General features: G+C 42.2%; 1 protein-coding gene and 1 long non-coding RNA gene across 3 annotated transcripts in view; one reads left to right on the top strand and one right to left on the bottom strand.

The window, feature by feature from the left end:
• LOC146396001 (uncharacterized) overlaps positions 1-16,320 on the bottom strand; it is an 881,025-nt gene that overhangs the window by 5,033 nt on the left and 859,672 nt on the right. The gene's annotated exons all lie outside the window — the stretch shown is intronic.
• The window catches only part of NFE2L2 (NFE2 like bZIP transcription factor 2), a 102,995-nt gene that overhangs the window by 33,519 nt on the left and 53,156 nt on the right, over positions 1-16,320 (top strand). The window contains exons 1-2 of one of the 2 annotated variants that reach the window (XM_084999956.1): positions 4,103-4,228; positions 4,340-5,851. The exons of the other annotated variant lie outside the window; for it this stretch is intronic. The gene's annotated coding sequence lies outside the window, so the exon portion shown is untranslated. Of the gene's footprint in view, positions 1-4,102; positions 4,229-4,339; positions 5,852-16,320 lie in introns of those variants that run through there. 2 annotated transcript variants of the gene reach the window in all.

Below are 16,320 nucleotides of genomic sequence, written 5' to 3'. Positions count from 1 at the left end.
ATAGTTTGCATCTACTAACCCCAAACTTGCAATACATCCTACTCCCTTCCCTGCCCCCTTGACAACCACAAATCTGTTCTCTCTGTCTATGAGTCTGTTTCTGTTTTGTAGATAGGTTTATTTGTGCCATATTTTAGATTCAACATAAAATGATTTCATATGGTATTTGTCTTTTTCTTTCTGACTTATTTCACTTTGTGTAATAATCTCTATTTGCATCCGTGTTGCTGCAAATGGCATTATTTTGTTCTTTTTATGGCTGAGTAGTATTCCATTATATATATATAACACACTTTCTTAATCCATTCATCTTTTGATGGACTTTTCATGTCTTGGCCATTGTGAATAGTGCTGCTATGAATATAGGGGTACATGTATCTTTTTGAATTATAGTTTTGTCCAGATATATGCCTGGATATATATATCCAGCATGGGATTGCTGGATCATATGGTAATCGTATTTTTAGTTTTCTGAGGAACCTCCAAACTGTTTTCCACAGTGGTTGTGCCAGCTTATATTCCCACCAACAGTGTAGGATGGGTTTCCTTTTCTCCACACACTCGCCAACATTTGTTATTTGTAGACTTGTTAATGGTGGCCATTCTGACCAGTGTATGGTGGTACCTCATGGTAGTTTTGATTTTCATTTCTCTCATAATTAGTGATGTTGAGCATCTTTTTATGTACCTATTGGCCATCCGTATGTCTTCTTTGGAGAAATGTCTATTTAGGTCTTCTGCCCATTTTTTATAGGGTTGTTTAGCTTTTGTTTTGTTGAATTGTATGGGTTATTTGTATATTTTGGAGATTAAGCTCTTGTTAGTTGCATCATTTACAAATATTTTCTCTCATTCCATAGGTTTCCTTTGCTGTGCAAAAGCTTGTAAGTTTGATTAGAGTCCATTTGTTTATTTCTGTTTTTATTGCTATTGCCTTGGGAGACTGACCTAATAAAGCGTTTGTATGATTTATGTCAGAGAATGTTTTGCCCATGTTCTCTTCTGGGAGTTTTATGGTGTAATGTCTTATGTTTAAGTCTTTATACCATTTTGAGTTTATTTTTGTGCCTAGTGTGAGTGTGTATTCTAATTTCATTGATTTTCACACAGCTGTCCAACTTTCACAGTACCACTTGCTGAAGAGACTGTCTTTTTTCCCATTTTATATTATTTTCTCTTTTGTCAAAGAGCAATTGGCTATAGATATGTGAGTCTATTGTGTTCCATTGATGTGTATGTTTGGTTTTGTACCAATACCACACTGTTTTGATTACTATAGCTTTGTAGTACTGTCTGAGGTCTGAGAGAGTTATGCCTTCTGCTTTGTTGTCCCCCCACCTCCAGTCCCCAGCATTGCTTTGGCAATCCTCTTGGGTCTTTTTTGGTTCCCTAAAAATTTTTGGATTATTTGTTCTAGTTCTGTGAAAAAAATACTCAAGAGGCTTATGTAAGAAACTGGAACTAGTCTTACTTCTGAAAAGCAGAACCTGAAGGATTGGAGAACTTCTGGGGGAGGCAAAATTATATATTTTAAATCATAAATGTTTATTGCCTTTTCAAACATTATTTTAAAAAAGGGGGAGCAAGAAGACAGTAAACATGGTTACCAAAAGGGAAATGGGGGATGAATTAGGAGGTTGGAATTAACATATACACACTACTGTATATAATATAGGTAACCAACAAGGACCTACTGTATAGCACAGGAACTATACTCAATATTTTGTAATAACCTATAAAAGAAAAGAATCTGAGATATAAATAAATATATATATACGTATAACTGAATCACTGTGCCATACATGTGAAACATGACATTGTAAATCAACTCCAGGTTTTTTTTAAACTATACTTCAGTTTAAAAAAAGAATATGAGAAAGAATAAAAGTAAATAAAATTTTAAGGCAAATATAGAAAAAAAAAAGAGGAAAGAAGAAAGTTCTGTGGGAGGTATGGTGGTTTCGGTCCCTTCTCTGATGTCCCTGCTTCCTCCTGGTTTCTGGGAGCCATATTTTAGCTTTGCAGGCTGGTATCGTTTGAGTGCTTGCTTCGTGGCCACTGTTGCACTAAGGGCATGGTGTGCTTTATGTCACTTAGACCTCACAGCTGTCTACAAGGCCATTTTATTTTACCTCTCTCTCTCAGAGAGATTACTAACAAGCAGACCTGAATCTGCAGTGCAACCCAAGCAGATCCTCCAAAGGTAATAAACCTCTAGAATAGCTTCCCTACCACTAGCCTTTGCCCATTCCATTCGTGCTAAAGATGCTGAGGATCTCCTAGACCAGTGGTTTGCAAAATGTGGTCTCCTGGTGGCAGCAACCTTATCATCTGGGAATTTGTTAGAAATGAAAATTCCTGGGCCACACCTCAGACCTACTGAATCACAGATTCTGTGGGTGGGACCCAGTGGATGTTGTTTAACAAGCTCTCCAGGTGATTCTGGTATGTATTTAAATTTTAGAACCACAGTCCTAAGTCAGTGGCTTCACCTGGGAAACATTAAAAAATACCAATGCCCTAGTCCTACCCCACCCTGGAGATTCTGATTTAATTGGTTTGATGGGCATGGGTCTTTCAACGCTCCCCAGGTTATTGCAACCAGTGTGATCTAGATCTTTGGAAGCAGTCATTTGCATAGGGAATGGCTAACAGCACACTTACATCATAAAATCTAGTGCAGGGACTAACAAATATGTAAGGGCATCACAGCTTTCCAATTTTAAGTCCTATCTCCTTCCCCAAACTCAGCTCCTAACCCAGGAGCCAGAGTCATGCTCTTTGGCTAAGGAGGTAGGAATGTATTAGTTTGAGCACGTACTTTAAGCGTATAAATTCAGTCTTTAGTGAATGTTGAGAAGAGGCAGGAGAGAAAATATCAAATTACCCACAAAGTAATTTAATAGAGGAAATGAGATCTACAAATGGCACAGTAAAAACCTGATATTACCAGCTCACCATTCCTTGAACTTGAATATTTTGTACTAAAGATCACATCATGTCACATAGCACAGTTCCAGCAAAATAAGGGTTCAATCAGCATTTATCTAGTAAATGAATCCACTAATCAATAAATGAATGGATGGATGTCACTGAAGGAGAAGCTGATTCTGTCCTTGTCATCCATTGCTCAGCTTACTACTAATGCCATTTTGGAGTGGAGCATGGGGAGTGAAAATCCATTGGCAATAAATGTGCTAAGATCAGGTGCTAGAGCTGAATGTCACACGAGGGAGACTATAAACCCTGATGGGGGTGGGAAGGGCACAGCAGTGTTCATTACAGCTGCCTACCAAATTGTTTCCAGGTCTTCTCCCTAGAATATAGTAGTATGGCACTTCCCCAACCCTTGGAGTTCTCTGTGGCCCCGTGACTTGTTGAGTCACTGAAATAAACAGAAGGATTGTGTTTTGCTTCTACGCAAAAGCTTTAAGGGCCAGTGTGTGATTTGTCCTACTTTTCTGTAGGGTGACCAACCTTCCTGGTTGCCCAAGATTGAGGAATTTTCCCAACTGTGGGATTTTCAGTGCTCAAACTGGGACACCTCCAGGCATCAGTGCTTCAAGTAGCAATCATTCCATCAGCTGGGGTCTAGGGATGACCACAATTCAACAGACAAGAGACTCAGAGCATTGAAATCACTTGCCTGTGGACACACTGCTAGTAAGATTAGAGATGGGTTCCAGACCATGTCTGTCTGACTTCAGAGTCCACAGTCATGCACCACTGTAGTCTTCATTACTTTTAAAGTTTTGTTTTTAGCTGTGGAGACTCTGGTCCACAAAGGTAGGTAGATAAGAATATTGTATATTTCTTGTAGAAGGGTGATAGACATGTACGTGGCTAACTATATCACAAAGGAGAAGCTGAAAGATGTTATTAAAACATTTTGTATACATTTCCATAGTTAGCAAATTTACCACAATAAACTCATATTAGTTTTTAAGTGTTTATTTTAAAAAGCAACAATTAGAAACAGTTGAAGTATCTTTATTCTTCAGCTTACCAATTCTCCCTACATCAATAATAACAATAATACCAAGAGAAATTATGTGTATATATATATATGGTTATTTATTCACTAAACCACTTTTTTTTGGCAGTGCCCATGGCATGCAGAGTTTCCTGGGTTAGGGATCAAACCCGTGCCACAGCAGCGAACCAAGCCTCTGCAGTGACAAAGTGGGAACCTTCACCCGCTTTGTTAATGCTTTTTTTTTTTCTGAAGGTCAGTACCATTTATTCAGAGATGATGGTACAGTTGCACTTATCTGCCCTCAATATGGGGGCTTTGAGATTTCAGTGAGTTATGCTGACAAATTTCCCATTGTATTCATAGCTCCTTGTTCATCCCGTGTGACCAGTGGCCCAAGTCTGCATGCCCACGGGGCAGGATTCTTTGCCGTGGATCAAAGCCAGCTAACTAGTCCAAAGGAGGGTAGTCTTTTTCAAGGATTTAAGGGACCAACGCTCCCTAAAGATCTTTCCCACTGGTTCAAAGGCATTTGAATAAACCCTTACCCAGAGAAAGTGTGGTGACCAGGCTTGAGGCAGAGGAAATCTGAAGCCCAGAACCTTCCAGGATAACTGGGCTCTCTTGCCAGCCCTGGACAAAGACAGTGTGGTTTCTGGGAAAAGCATCACTGTCCTGCTGTCTTCAGTTGGACAGCCTCCAGGGCTGCAGTGAATTTTGGTCTCTGAGTACAGTCAGTAGAACCGCCTGCTCTGGTGCCTTGAGTGGAAGTTAAGCTGCAGATGTGTGCATGCTGGAACTGTATGGGGAATGGAGGTAGCAATAAGCAAACACGTAACCTGCTGCTTTGAGATGTTTTGTAACAGCTGTGCTCCCTGCAGAGCTGATTTCCTCATTGCCTGAGTTCAAGAGCATCTCCTGGGTCCTTCCTATTAGAATTCTGAATGTCCAAGGGGAGGTTGAGCTGAGGAGGGAGGGAGCTGTCTCCCAGCTAAGACCAGGCAGCAGTCATACAAGGTAAAATCTCAGCAGCTGTAATGAGGAGGTGGAGAGGGCCTGGGGTCTTTCAACTCCAGGTAAGAAATTTCCTTCACGTTTATAGGTAAGTGTGCTTCCACTGGGGAAGCCACAGACTTGAATGTCACTGTAACTTGTGCTTGTGATATCTTTACCCAAGAACAGCACAAAGTGAACTTTTATGTTCTTCATAATATGGAAGGAAAGATACAGACTGAGCCACTTCTTCTTGCCTTGAGTCCTCTCATAAAATAAGTATTATACATGATATGTGAAGATATATTATTGTTATATATTATGTTATTATCCTGTTAATTCCAATACTATGCCAGTCAAGAGAGGCTAGATAGGCTGAATTAACACATTATTGACTTAACATGATAAAAGTTTACATCTTACATCACAATTCAGTTTGAGTTAGGGGGGCTCTCCTGGGTGATTCCTTCAAATGGTGACTTTGGGATTCAGGCTCCTTTCATCTTACAATGTCATCAGCTTCAACATTTGGCCTCAACCATTGCCATCAAAGAAGGGACTACGTTAAAGCTTGTGGCTAGGTCTACAAGCACTGTCTGCTACTTTTGCCACATCCCACTGGCAGAGCCCAATCACAGGGTCCCATCCTAACTGCAGGGGAGCCGGGAAATACTGTCTTTTATGTGCCAGGAAGAGAAAATGAAATTGATAAGTGTCTAGCCAGTCTTTCCTTCAAGTTTTTGCAAGTTTAGTTATTATGCAGTATTTTCCTTCTAATTGTGCTTTGCATTTGATACTTTTTAGGCTGCCTCCTTGCTTTGCGCTGTATTCTGTGACATCCACATGCAACATCCCATTCCTCACAAGAGCACTGTGAGCTGTCAGGTGGGTGTTATTACACACATTTTATAGATTGAGGACCTTGAGACCCAGAATGGTCACAGGACTTGTCCAAAGTCACATACAACTGTGACAGAGTTTTCTCTCAAGTTAGTGATCCCTCCACTACACCACACTGTCTACTCCAGAAGTTCACACTAGATTAGGCACTGATACAAGTGCACAATAAATATATTTTTATTCCACTATGAATCAACCTAATTTATCTTTTAAGCTTCAGCTCTATTTTTTTGTTTGTTTGTTTGTTTTTTGTTTTTGTTTTTTAGGGCTGCACCTCTGGCATATGGAAGTTCCCAGGCTAGGGGTTGAATCAGAGCTACAGCTGCTGGCCTTTGCGACAGCCACAGCAACACAGGATCCAAGCTGCATCTGCAGCCTACACCACATCTCGCAGCAATGCCAGATCCTTAACCCAAAGAGAGGGCTAGGGATCAAACCTGCATCCTCACGGATACTAGTCAGGTTTGTTTCTGCTGAGCCACAGTGGAAGCTCCAGCCTCTGCTCTATCTATTTTGGAAGGTGTCAGCCATGACTCCCATCATTTTAGTGTCTCTCAGCCTTTGAGTATGTGTCTACATTTAGGTGCTGTTGTGGGGTTGTGGGGGTTAGTGCCAAGGTATTGAAGGACCCAGTTGTTCCTCAGGTCAGCTCTTCGAGGAGGCATCAACCAAGGTGACTACGCTTCCTTCTAGTCTTCTAGAAGGAAGACTATCAATAGGAAGGAAGTGCCTCCTTCCTGGCCACTCGGCCCCATTTGTGTCCAGCCACTGCCTGCTACTTTGGGGCCAGTCCAGGGTCTGGGAGGTTTTGCAGATCCACACCCAGCAGCTGTTCTTCTCCCCAGGCTTGCTGCCTTTCTGAGGAAAGAGGGTAGGGTAGAAGGGAAGGACCCACCCAGGCCTTTGCTCTCTCATTTTTTGTCCATCTCTCCTCCCACCCCAGTGAAGGAAAGTGTTTCTCATCTTCCAGGGAAGCCCCACTCTCCCCAAACCTTTTTATTCCAAATCCTTTGACTGTACTCCAGATCCTCTCCAGTCCTCTGAGGGCTTTTGCAACACAGAACACAACTCAGAGAAATTTTTTCATTCTTGTTTTGCATCCTGTCACATCATCCCCCTACATTAAGGCAATGATCAAGGGCCTACTGTCCAAGGCATGGAGGTAGGGACAGGGAAATACCAAAAAAAAAGCCATTTCTCAGTCACATGTGGATCACATTAATGTCACCAGGTCCTTGTGAGGTGAAGTCTCTGTGTCATTTTCCTGAAACCAACAGTGAGGGGAAGAGGCATTGATGAAATTTCTTATATTTGGGAACTAGCAGATTAAGCCCCTTCCTGCCTGATTGGCCTCTAAATGTATCACTCTCCCTCTTCCACCGTGTCCCTTATGGCTCCACCCCTGGAGGATTGATCCAGCAATCCTAGTGATTGAGTTTTTATTTAAGAGTTGAGGACATGGTCTTACCAGAGGAAGACCCACAGTTGTGAAAGCCTGTCTATAGGTGATTCAATAGTCTCATTGTGGAAAAGGTGATTTGTTTCTCTCTATGTTTAAATGTTTATCACTCTCTCTCCCTCAGTTATGAGCATACACCCTAGAGGACATCTGTTCCCCGGGGCACATGTACATACATCCACAGTGATGAAGGGAGAAGGCAGCAGTCAGATGGCTTAAGTGGAAAGATCATGTGTGAGAGCTGCTAACTGACAGGCCAAGAAATGCTGCCTTTTAAAGCAAAGCATCATTTGAAAAAAAATCTGACTTGTACCCAATCCTATTTGCGAAGTGGATTTTAAAATCATTTCAATACACAATAGGCTTTCATAAGATGTTTGTTTTAGAGTGTACAGTTGGCTTCTGGTCAAAAACTGAAGTTTGGATAATACACAGTAACAATTGTAGTATAATTACTGGCCACAAAATACCAGGTACCCAACCAAGGCTTTTCTCCCCATTTAAGAGAACCAAACCAAGCAAAAATGCCCTGCCTAGCCATACCCAGAAGTTCAAAAGCTCAGCCTTTGTCACCAGGAAGGAATTAATTCGAGCAAAGCCATTATTAGGCACAATCAAGCATTCTTTTGTAAAAACCTTTTGTTCATACATGTTGAGAATTGAACTTTCTCACATTTGAAAGAAGCCTGCTTGAGAGAGAACTTAAACCAAGCCAGGTTCAAGGATGTTTTCTTTTTTAGATTTGTGACCTCATGTCTATGGGATCTACACAGTAGGGAAGTACTAGTTTTGGAGCCCAAAGACTTCTTTGGCTGTCATTTGACTAAAGGATTGTAGTATTCCCTGTTCATGTGTTAACAGATTTCTGTAGCTTCAAGGGAATGAACTCAAAGAGAACAGACAAAACACAGGAGTGTTATAGGGAAGAAACATATTAAGAGACCTAAAGATGCACTTCCTCATTTTATGTAACAGAGCTATTTCCTAGATTCCTGGAGCTATAAAAATCCAAGTGAATTTGCTTAAGTTAATAAATTTTATTTAATTGTGATGATAATACCATAGCAAAATGTTTTGTGTTTCCTCTCTCTCTTTTTTTTTTTTTTTTCTTCCTGTTAGTTATTGAGAGAAGAAATCCAGGGTAACTTCTCTATGCTCTGATAGTGATGAGGTGATCTCATTTGTTGTGTGTGTGCTTTCCCGTGTATGCATTTGTGTATGTATAGAATTAAACTGAACAAGTTGGCTGTGTTATGCGGTTGCTACAAACACAGAGGTAAAGCTAAAGGTAGGGCCCAGTTTTGTTACAGCAAAATCCCATCATAAAAGCCCTTTGCTGTGCTTTGGAACTGATTGTGCTGTAATGAAAGAAAAAACAAAATCTTCAGTTCTCAGAATGACCTGAAAAATCTGTGATGTGAACCTTATTCTTTTTTCCTAACCCTGGGATTAGGATGAAGTTCTGCATTCAGCTAAGATGACCTATCTGCTTTTGTTTGTTGGTGTCACATGTCCTAGAATCAGTACCCCTGGATTTCGCCTGATGGAGCCTATAGACCCCATGGTCTTCTCTCCCAGTCTTGGTGGAGGTGGCTGCAGTAGAGTGGACATCACTGAGCAGAGAGTGGGAGCCAGGGGCTGTCTGAGCACTTCCTGTCTTCTCTCTGCATCTTCTTGAGGCTGGTACCTATCTGCATTTCACTCATGAGGAAACCAAGAAAAAGAGACAATAGGTTACTAAGCTGAACCATGTGGTACTCCTGTTTTAGCAGGTCAAAAAAAGGTCTAATACCAGCAAGTTCATATGATTCAACTTAATAGCTGCCCAGTTAGCAGGTTGTGATTCCAGTGTTTGAACTCTTCCCAACCCCAAAATGATGGCTGCCTGTCTCTATTTCAGATGGCAGCAGGGCTCAGAGCAGATGTGTTCACAAATAAATAAATAGTGCTATCAGTAGACTACTTCCTTTCTTCTCTGTCTGTGGTTTCAACTACTGGCTTTATTCACGTCAGTGTGAAAGTTGGCTGGAGCCAGACAAGACTGCCCTGCCTTGTGGCTATAGTTCTTGCTGTGAAGCTAAAACCAGCCCATCGAATCAGCTCTGTTGGGCTGGCTGCCTCCAAAGCTGCCTGCCTAAAGAATATCTTCTTCTCGAGATGGCCAGAGGCACATACCCCATCTCCCCAGCTCAACTCCCACCATTAGCACCACTCAGCCGGTGACCACATGCCTTCCTCCTAGAGCCATCATTAAATGCTGCTTAACCTCCCCTGTTAACACACCAGTGATTAATTTATCATTGGATTACATGAACTCAGGGCTTGGATCAGGTGAATTTTGTTTGGGAGCTGATGGGTAAAGACAGGCGCCTGAGGGTGAATCATGGACTATTAGCTGCACCAGTAATGTTAGAAGCTGTATTGGCCAATCCCAGCATTTCGTGGAAACTGAGATGCAGGTGCCAAAGCTTTGGTATCTTGATAGTAGAATGACCAGTCGCTCAGCTTGCCTGGCACTGAGTGGTTTCCTGGGGTGTGGGACTTTCAGTGTTTAAACTGGGAAAGTACCAGACAAACCAGGATGATTTGGCTACCCTACTCAATTGGGAGCCCCAAATTCTTCTGCTTCTCTGGGCGAGTCAAATTTGTGCAGGGCTTTGTAGTGAGGGCCCCATAACTTCTTGGGACACCTCAAAAACCCCAGGTGGGGAAGCAGCAAACATACACTTACACAGCACAATTTAACCACGGTTGGCTCCCCTGAAAGGTCAGTCTCCAGGCATGAACCTGGATGCCACATGGAAGCAACCATGTGAGGCAAGGTTGTGCCTGCCTCGTGACTGAACTCTTAGCTTCTGCATTTTGGAAAGCTGGTTGGATTGAGTCAATCTCAGAAAATAAGGCTATGGTCTGGTTTATTCATTCGATAGAGAGGGCCACTTCATAGAGAGGGTCCGCCTTAGCCATGCGGTTCAGAGAGCCTGCAAGGAGAGGGCCGCTGAGTTTTGTGTCTCCTCCATGTGGCCACGTGGAGGAGGGAAAGGAGAAGTGCTCAGGCAGGCAGAAGGGTCAGCAGGGTGCCCCGTGCTACCATCACTTCCTTCTTCAGAAGTTTTGTCACCCAGAGGTTTTGAATCCTGCAATAGGCAGATATTCTTGGCTAATTTTGGACTTTTTCCTTAAATGTCAAGCACTCACTGTTTAAATATTTCTTGGTTTTACTTCTCCTCCTGGCCTACTTTGCCCCAAGCCCTTGGTTGCTTGATAGCTATTTCCTCCACCAGGCCTGCTGTTTTCTGTTCTGCTGGTAGGAGCTCATGCCCTGCACCTGGGGATGAGTGCTGTTGAATAAAGACAAGAATTAAAAGGGGGAAGCAAGGAAGGGATAATGCCAGGATTCAGGTCAGAGAAATTGTCCGATAGTACAAGTTCACTTCAACATTCTCTTTCCTGAGGCATTCCTTTAAGCTGTGCCTGGATACCCCCAGCCCCATCCCTATTCCTACACACACCTGCTGGCATCTCATTTTTTCATGTGCCGCCCTGGTTCTCAACTGCCACTGAAATGTCTTTCTTAGTGCCCAAATAACAAATTTACTGGTAGGAAAAACTAGTCACTGTTAACAGCAGTTAAAGTCAGAGGTCAAGGCCTTAAAGTGAATCCTAACTATGACTTCTGTAATTAATATCCCTCATAGGTTGACTTAACTCTTGAGTGAACCTGGAGTTCCCGTTGTGGCTCAGTGGTTAATGAACCCGACTAGCATCCATGAGGATGCAGGTTAAGGATCGATGTAGCCGTGAGCTGTGGTCACAGACATGGCTGACATCCCACACTGCTGTGGCTCTGGCGTGGGCCAGTGACTACAGCTCCAATTGGATCCCTAGCCTGAGAACCTCCATATGCCATGGGTGTGGCCCTAAAAAGACAAAAAAAAAAAGTTCAGTGAACCTGATTCCAGGGGAGGGATTTTGAAACTAGGGGAGGGGATAGGAAGCATTGAGGGTTATTTGTGATGAGGATTGCCAGATTTAGTACAGAAAAATGCAGGGTACCAGTTGAGTCTGAATTTCACCTAAACAAAGAATAATTTTTTTAGTATAAGGATATCCCATGCAATATTTGTGATATACCAAAAATTACTCTGGAGCTCCTGTCGTGGCTCAGCAGTAATGAATCCGACTAGTATCCATGCAGATGTAGGTTCAATCCCTGGCCTCACGAGGTAGATTAAGGATCCAGCATCACCGAGAGCTGTGGTGTAGGTCAAAGACATGGCTCAGATCTGGCTTTGTTGTGGCTATGGTGTAGGCCGGCGGTGGCTACAACTCTGATTTGATCCTCAGCTGAGAACCTCCATGTGCCACAGGTGTGGCCCTAAAAAGCCAAAAAACAAAAAATTACTATTGTTTGTCTGAAATTCAAACTTAACTGTCTTGTGTTTTATCTGGCAACCCTGTGACACACAGTATCTCCCAAATATGCAGCCTGTGCAGTAGGAGGCTGGGATTGCTGTGGAGATTGGAAGAGTTTTCAAATGTCTGGCAGACAGGAACCAGCCCATTGGAGAGGGCATTGTGTGGTACAGTCAGGTGAAATTGCTGCCCCCAGGGCCAGGCTGGCTGATGTGTGGGGGCATCTGAGGTAGGTCTGAGCGGAATACCCCTGGAGACTGGCCAAGGTGCTGGTGAAAAGGGAGTGTTCTGCTGGATCCTTCTCAGAAGATACAGTGTCTGGTTCCAGTGCTGACAACTGACCCCTCTGATATCCATCATACTAGAACATTATTTTTAGATCTGGAGAAGGAGTGGCAAGGTTTTAAAAATAAGGTACTAGGGGAGTTTCCTGGTGGTTCTGTGGGTTAAGGATCTAACATTGTCACTTCTGTGGCATGGGTTTGATCCCTGGACTGGAAATTTCCACATACCATGGGCAGAGTTTAAAAAAAAAGTTATTAGATATAGGAGATCCCATTGCAGCTCAGTGGATTAAGGACCCAGTGTTATCTCTGTGGGGATGTGGGTTTGATCCCTGGCCTCGCTCAGTGGGTTAAGGATCCAGCATTGCCACGAGCTGCGGCATAGGTGGCAGATCCAGCTTAGATGCAGTGATGCAGGCTGAAGCTGCAGCTCCAACTTGACCCCTGGCCCAAGAACTGCCATATGCTGCAGGCATGGCCATTAAAAAAAAAAAAAAAAAAAAGTTGCCAGATAGAGAGAAACTACATTCAAGAAGCTCAGTCCTGCAGTTCCCTTCGTTGCTCAGCGGTTAACGAACCTGACTAGGATCAATGAGGATGTGGGTTCAATTCCTGGCCTTGCTCAGTGGGTTGAGGATCCGGCATTGCTGTGAGCTGTGGCGTAGGCCAGTAGCTATGGCTCCGATTTAACCCCTAGCCTGGGAACCTCCATATGCTGAGGGTGCAGCCTTAAAAAGAAAATTAAAAAAAGGAAGAAGCAGCAGCTCAGTCCTGACTAGGAAGTGCATCCCTGGGCCTGCTAACATTAGACCTAGAAAAGGTTAGTACCAGCAGCTTCCCATGTACAAATGCCTGAGACTGAGACCTCACTTTTCTTTCACATTTTTTTTTTTTTTTGTAAACAAAGGTGATTTTACTAGCTTCAAGAGAACTGCTTTAGCCACCTATAATAACCTTTTTGTTTTCACCTAATGAAGAGAAAGAGGCTGTTTTGTTATTTGTTATTGGCTTCTATATAGGATATATCCTGTCTGCTCTTCCAGATCTGTCTTCTATTCTTCTTCTCTGCCCTTCTCTGTGCTCTCAGAAGCTGACCCTTAGGACTCCCGTCCCCTCTGTCTTCTGTTAGCACTAGGTAAGGTGAGATATCAGCAAGAGATGGAGGTGGGAGGACGGATAGGTCAGAAGAATAACTTTATGGTAGTTGGTATTTATTAAAATGCTCATGGTTTCAACAACTTGAGAAAAAGCACTCAAAGTAGGAACAGATAAATACTTCTTTAATATGATAGAATACGTCTGTGTCATCCCCTAAACCAGCATTCTGCTTGATAGGGAAACGCTAGAGGCAGGAATAAGACAGGAGTGCTTGCTATCACCATTATTAGTTGAAATTTTACTGAAGGTACCAGCAATCATAATCAGACATGATAAAGACTTCAAGTATAAAAGTGGAAAAGGAAGAAAAAATACTCAGATGATAAGATTCTATCTCTGTAAACTCAAGAAAAAATTATTATAAACAATAAGAGAATTCAGTAAATTAGAAGGATGCAAAATTAATATACACAAACCAATTGATATATATACAAACAATAATCTACTAGAAGATAGAAGGATGAATGACTAAAAAAGTAGCAACAGGATAAACAACAAGGTCCTACTGCATAGCACAGGGAACTATATCCAATCTCCTGGGATAGACCATGGTGAAAAATAATATTTAAAAAAAGAATGTGAAATAACATAAAAAGAATATATATATGACGGGTATGTATGACTGAGTAACTTTGCTGTACAGCAGAAATTGGCACATTGTAAATCAACTATACTTTAACAACAAAAAAAAGCAACAAAAAAGAGAAAATACCTAGAAATAAATTTAACAAATATGCACAAGCCCTACGTATAGAAAACTTAAAAGAACAAAAAAAGGGGAGTTCCCATCATGGCACAGCAGAAACAAATCTGACTAGGAACCATGAGGTGGCAGGTTCAACCCCTGGCCTTACTCACTGGGTTAAGGATCCAGTGTTGCCATGAGCTGTGATGTAGGTCACAGGTGCCGCTCAGATCTGGCGTTGCTGTGGCTATGGCGTAGGCCAGCAGCTGTAGCTCAGATTGGACCCCTAACCTGGGAACCTCCATATGCCACGGGGGTGTGGCCCTAAAAAGCAAAAAAAAAAAAAAAAAAGGACCCCAAAAAGATTTGAACAAGTAGAAGACATAACTGGACAGGAAAATTATATAATTGTAATGTATACATGTAAGGATAACCTGACCCCCTTGCTGTACAGTGGGAAAAAAAAAATTGTTAAAATGTCATTTCTATCAAAGTTAATTTAAAATTTTCACACAACCCCAATAAAAATACCAAATTATTTTCCTTTCATACCTGACAAGGTAATCCTCAAATTTATATTGGAGATGGAGGAGATCAGCCAGGAAAATTGTGAAAAAAGAAATATGTACATTTGTGTGTGAGAAAAGGTAGCATTGTTAGCCTTGCCAGGTATTAAAATATATTAGAAACCCTCAGTAATTAAAACAATGTGGGACTAGTCCATAAATGAACATATGGTGAATGAAACAGATGAGAATATTCTGATAGAGACCCAAATAGATGAAAGAATTAGTATATGATATCTATATGACATTGCACCTTTATCATATACTGATGATAGAAGAGTATTGATAGGGAGAAGAGTAACTATTTAATAAATGGTGTTGGTATAACTGCATAGCCATCTGGAATAAAAACTGGATCCAGGGAGTTCCTGTTATGGCTCAGCAGAAACGAACCCGACTAGGATCCATGAGGATGTGGATTCAATCCCTGGCTTCTCTCAGTGGGTTGGGGGTCTAGTGTTGCCATGAGCTGTGGTGTAGCCTGCAGATGTGGCTCAGATCCTGTGTTGCTGTGGCTGTGGTGTAGGCTGGCAGCTGCAGCTCCAATTCAACCCTAGCCTGAGAACTTCCATATGCCACAGGTGCAGCCCTAAAAAGCAAAAATAAATAAATAGTAAAATTTTAAAAACTGGATCCATACTTCACACTGTACAATAAATTACAAGGAAGTCATGTATTTAATGTAAAAAAATCATACTAAAGTTACTGGAAGAAAAAATCATGGAAGAATTTCTTTATAACCTTGGAAGGTTTTTATAAATATGACTCAAAACCCAGAAACCATTTAAAAATTGGTAAATTCGGAGTTCCCATGGTGGCTCAGTGGTTAATGAACCCGACTAATATCCATGAGGACATGGGTTCAATCCCTAGCCTCACTCAGTGGGTTAAGGATCCTTGCTCAATTGCTACAGCTCCCACTGGACCCCTGGCCTGGGAACCTCCATGTACCATGGGTGCAGCCCTAAAAATACAAGAAAGACAAAAAAAATTGATAAATTCAGTTATGTAAAAACTAAAAAATTTCTGTGTGGCTATATATATAGATATATCCCCCAAAATTGACAACCCAATAAAAAAATGGGCAATGGAAATGACTAAACAACTAAGTGAATAAACAGTCAATTCCAGGGAGTTCCCATTGTGGCTCAGCAGGTTAAGAACCTGCCTAGTATCCATCAGGATGAGGGGTCAATCCCTGGCTCCCATTGTGGCTCAGTGGGTTAAAGATCTGGCATTGTCGCAAGCTGCAGCGTAGGCTACAGACGCACTCACAGCCACAGCTGCGTTGCTGTGGCTGTGGTGTAGGCCAGCAACTGCAGCTCTGATTGGACCCTAGCCTGGGAATTTCCACGAGCCATGTGCCACACCTACACAGGTGTGACCCTAAAAAGAAAAGAAACAAAAAAACCCAGCCAGTTCCAATGCGTGTGGGAGGGAGTTCTCCTGTACCAGTAAGATGGCTGTCCTATAATTCAGCTAATTCTGACACTACCCAAGAGGTAACATCAGATCCCACAAGTTAAGGATTCAGTCCTACAAGACTGCCCACCCTCCACTTCACAGGTCAGTAGCATGTCCATGTTTTCGCTTGTGCTTCTAAAGAATGTTATAAATCAGGGTTTCCAGTGACCCCCTTGCCTCAGAATTCAGAGATACAGGAGTTCCCTGGTGGTCTAGGAGTAAGGATTCAGTATTGTCACTGATGTGGCTCAGGTTTGATCCCTGGCCCAGGATGCTATGAGCATAGCCAAAAACAAAACAAATTTTAGAGAAACATTTTACTTACTGGATTACTGGTTTATTATAAAAGAACATAACTGGGACAGCCAGATGGAAGAGATGCATGGATCCCTTGAGGGAACCTTCCCCTTGGGGGAAGGTTG

The sequence above is a fragment of the Sus scrofa genome, chromosome 15 (genome assembly GCF_054392235.1).
Source record: "Sus scrofa isolate SSC_HxYL_T2T_F1_AM1 chromosome 15, Sscrofa_HxYL_maternal_Yorkshire_Landrace_v2.0, whole genome shotgun sequence".
Taxonomy (NCBI): Eukaryota; Metazoa; Chordata; class Mammalia; order Artiodactyla; family Suidae; genus Sus; species Sus scrofa.
Note: the sequence above shows the minus strand (reverse complement) of the source record. Positions and strands in the feature narration are given on the sequence as shown.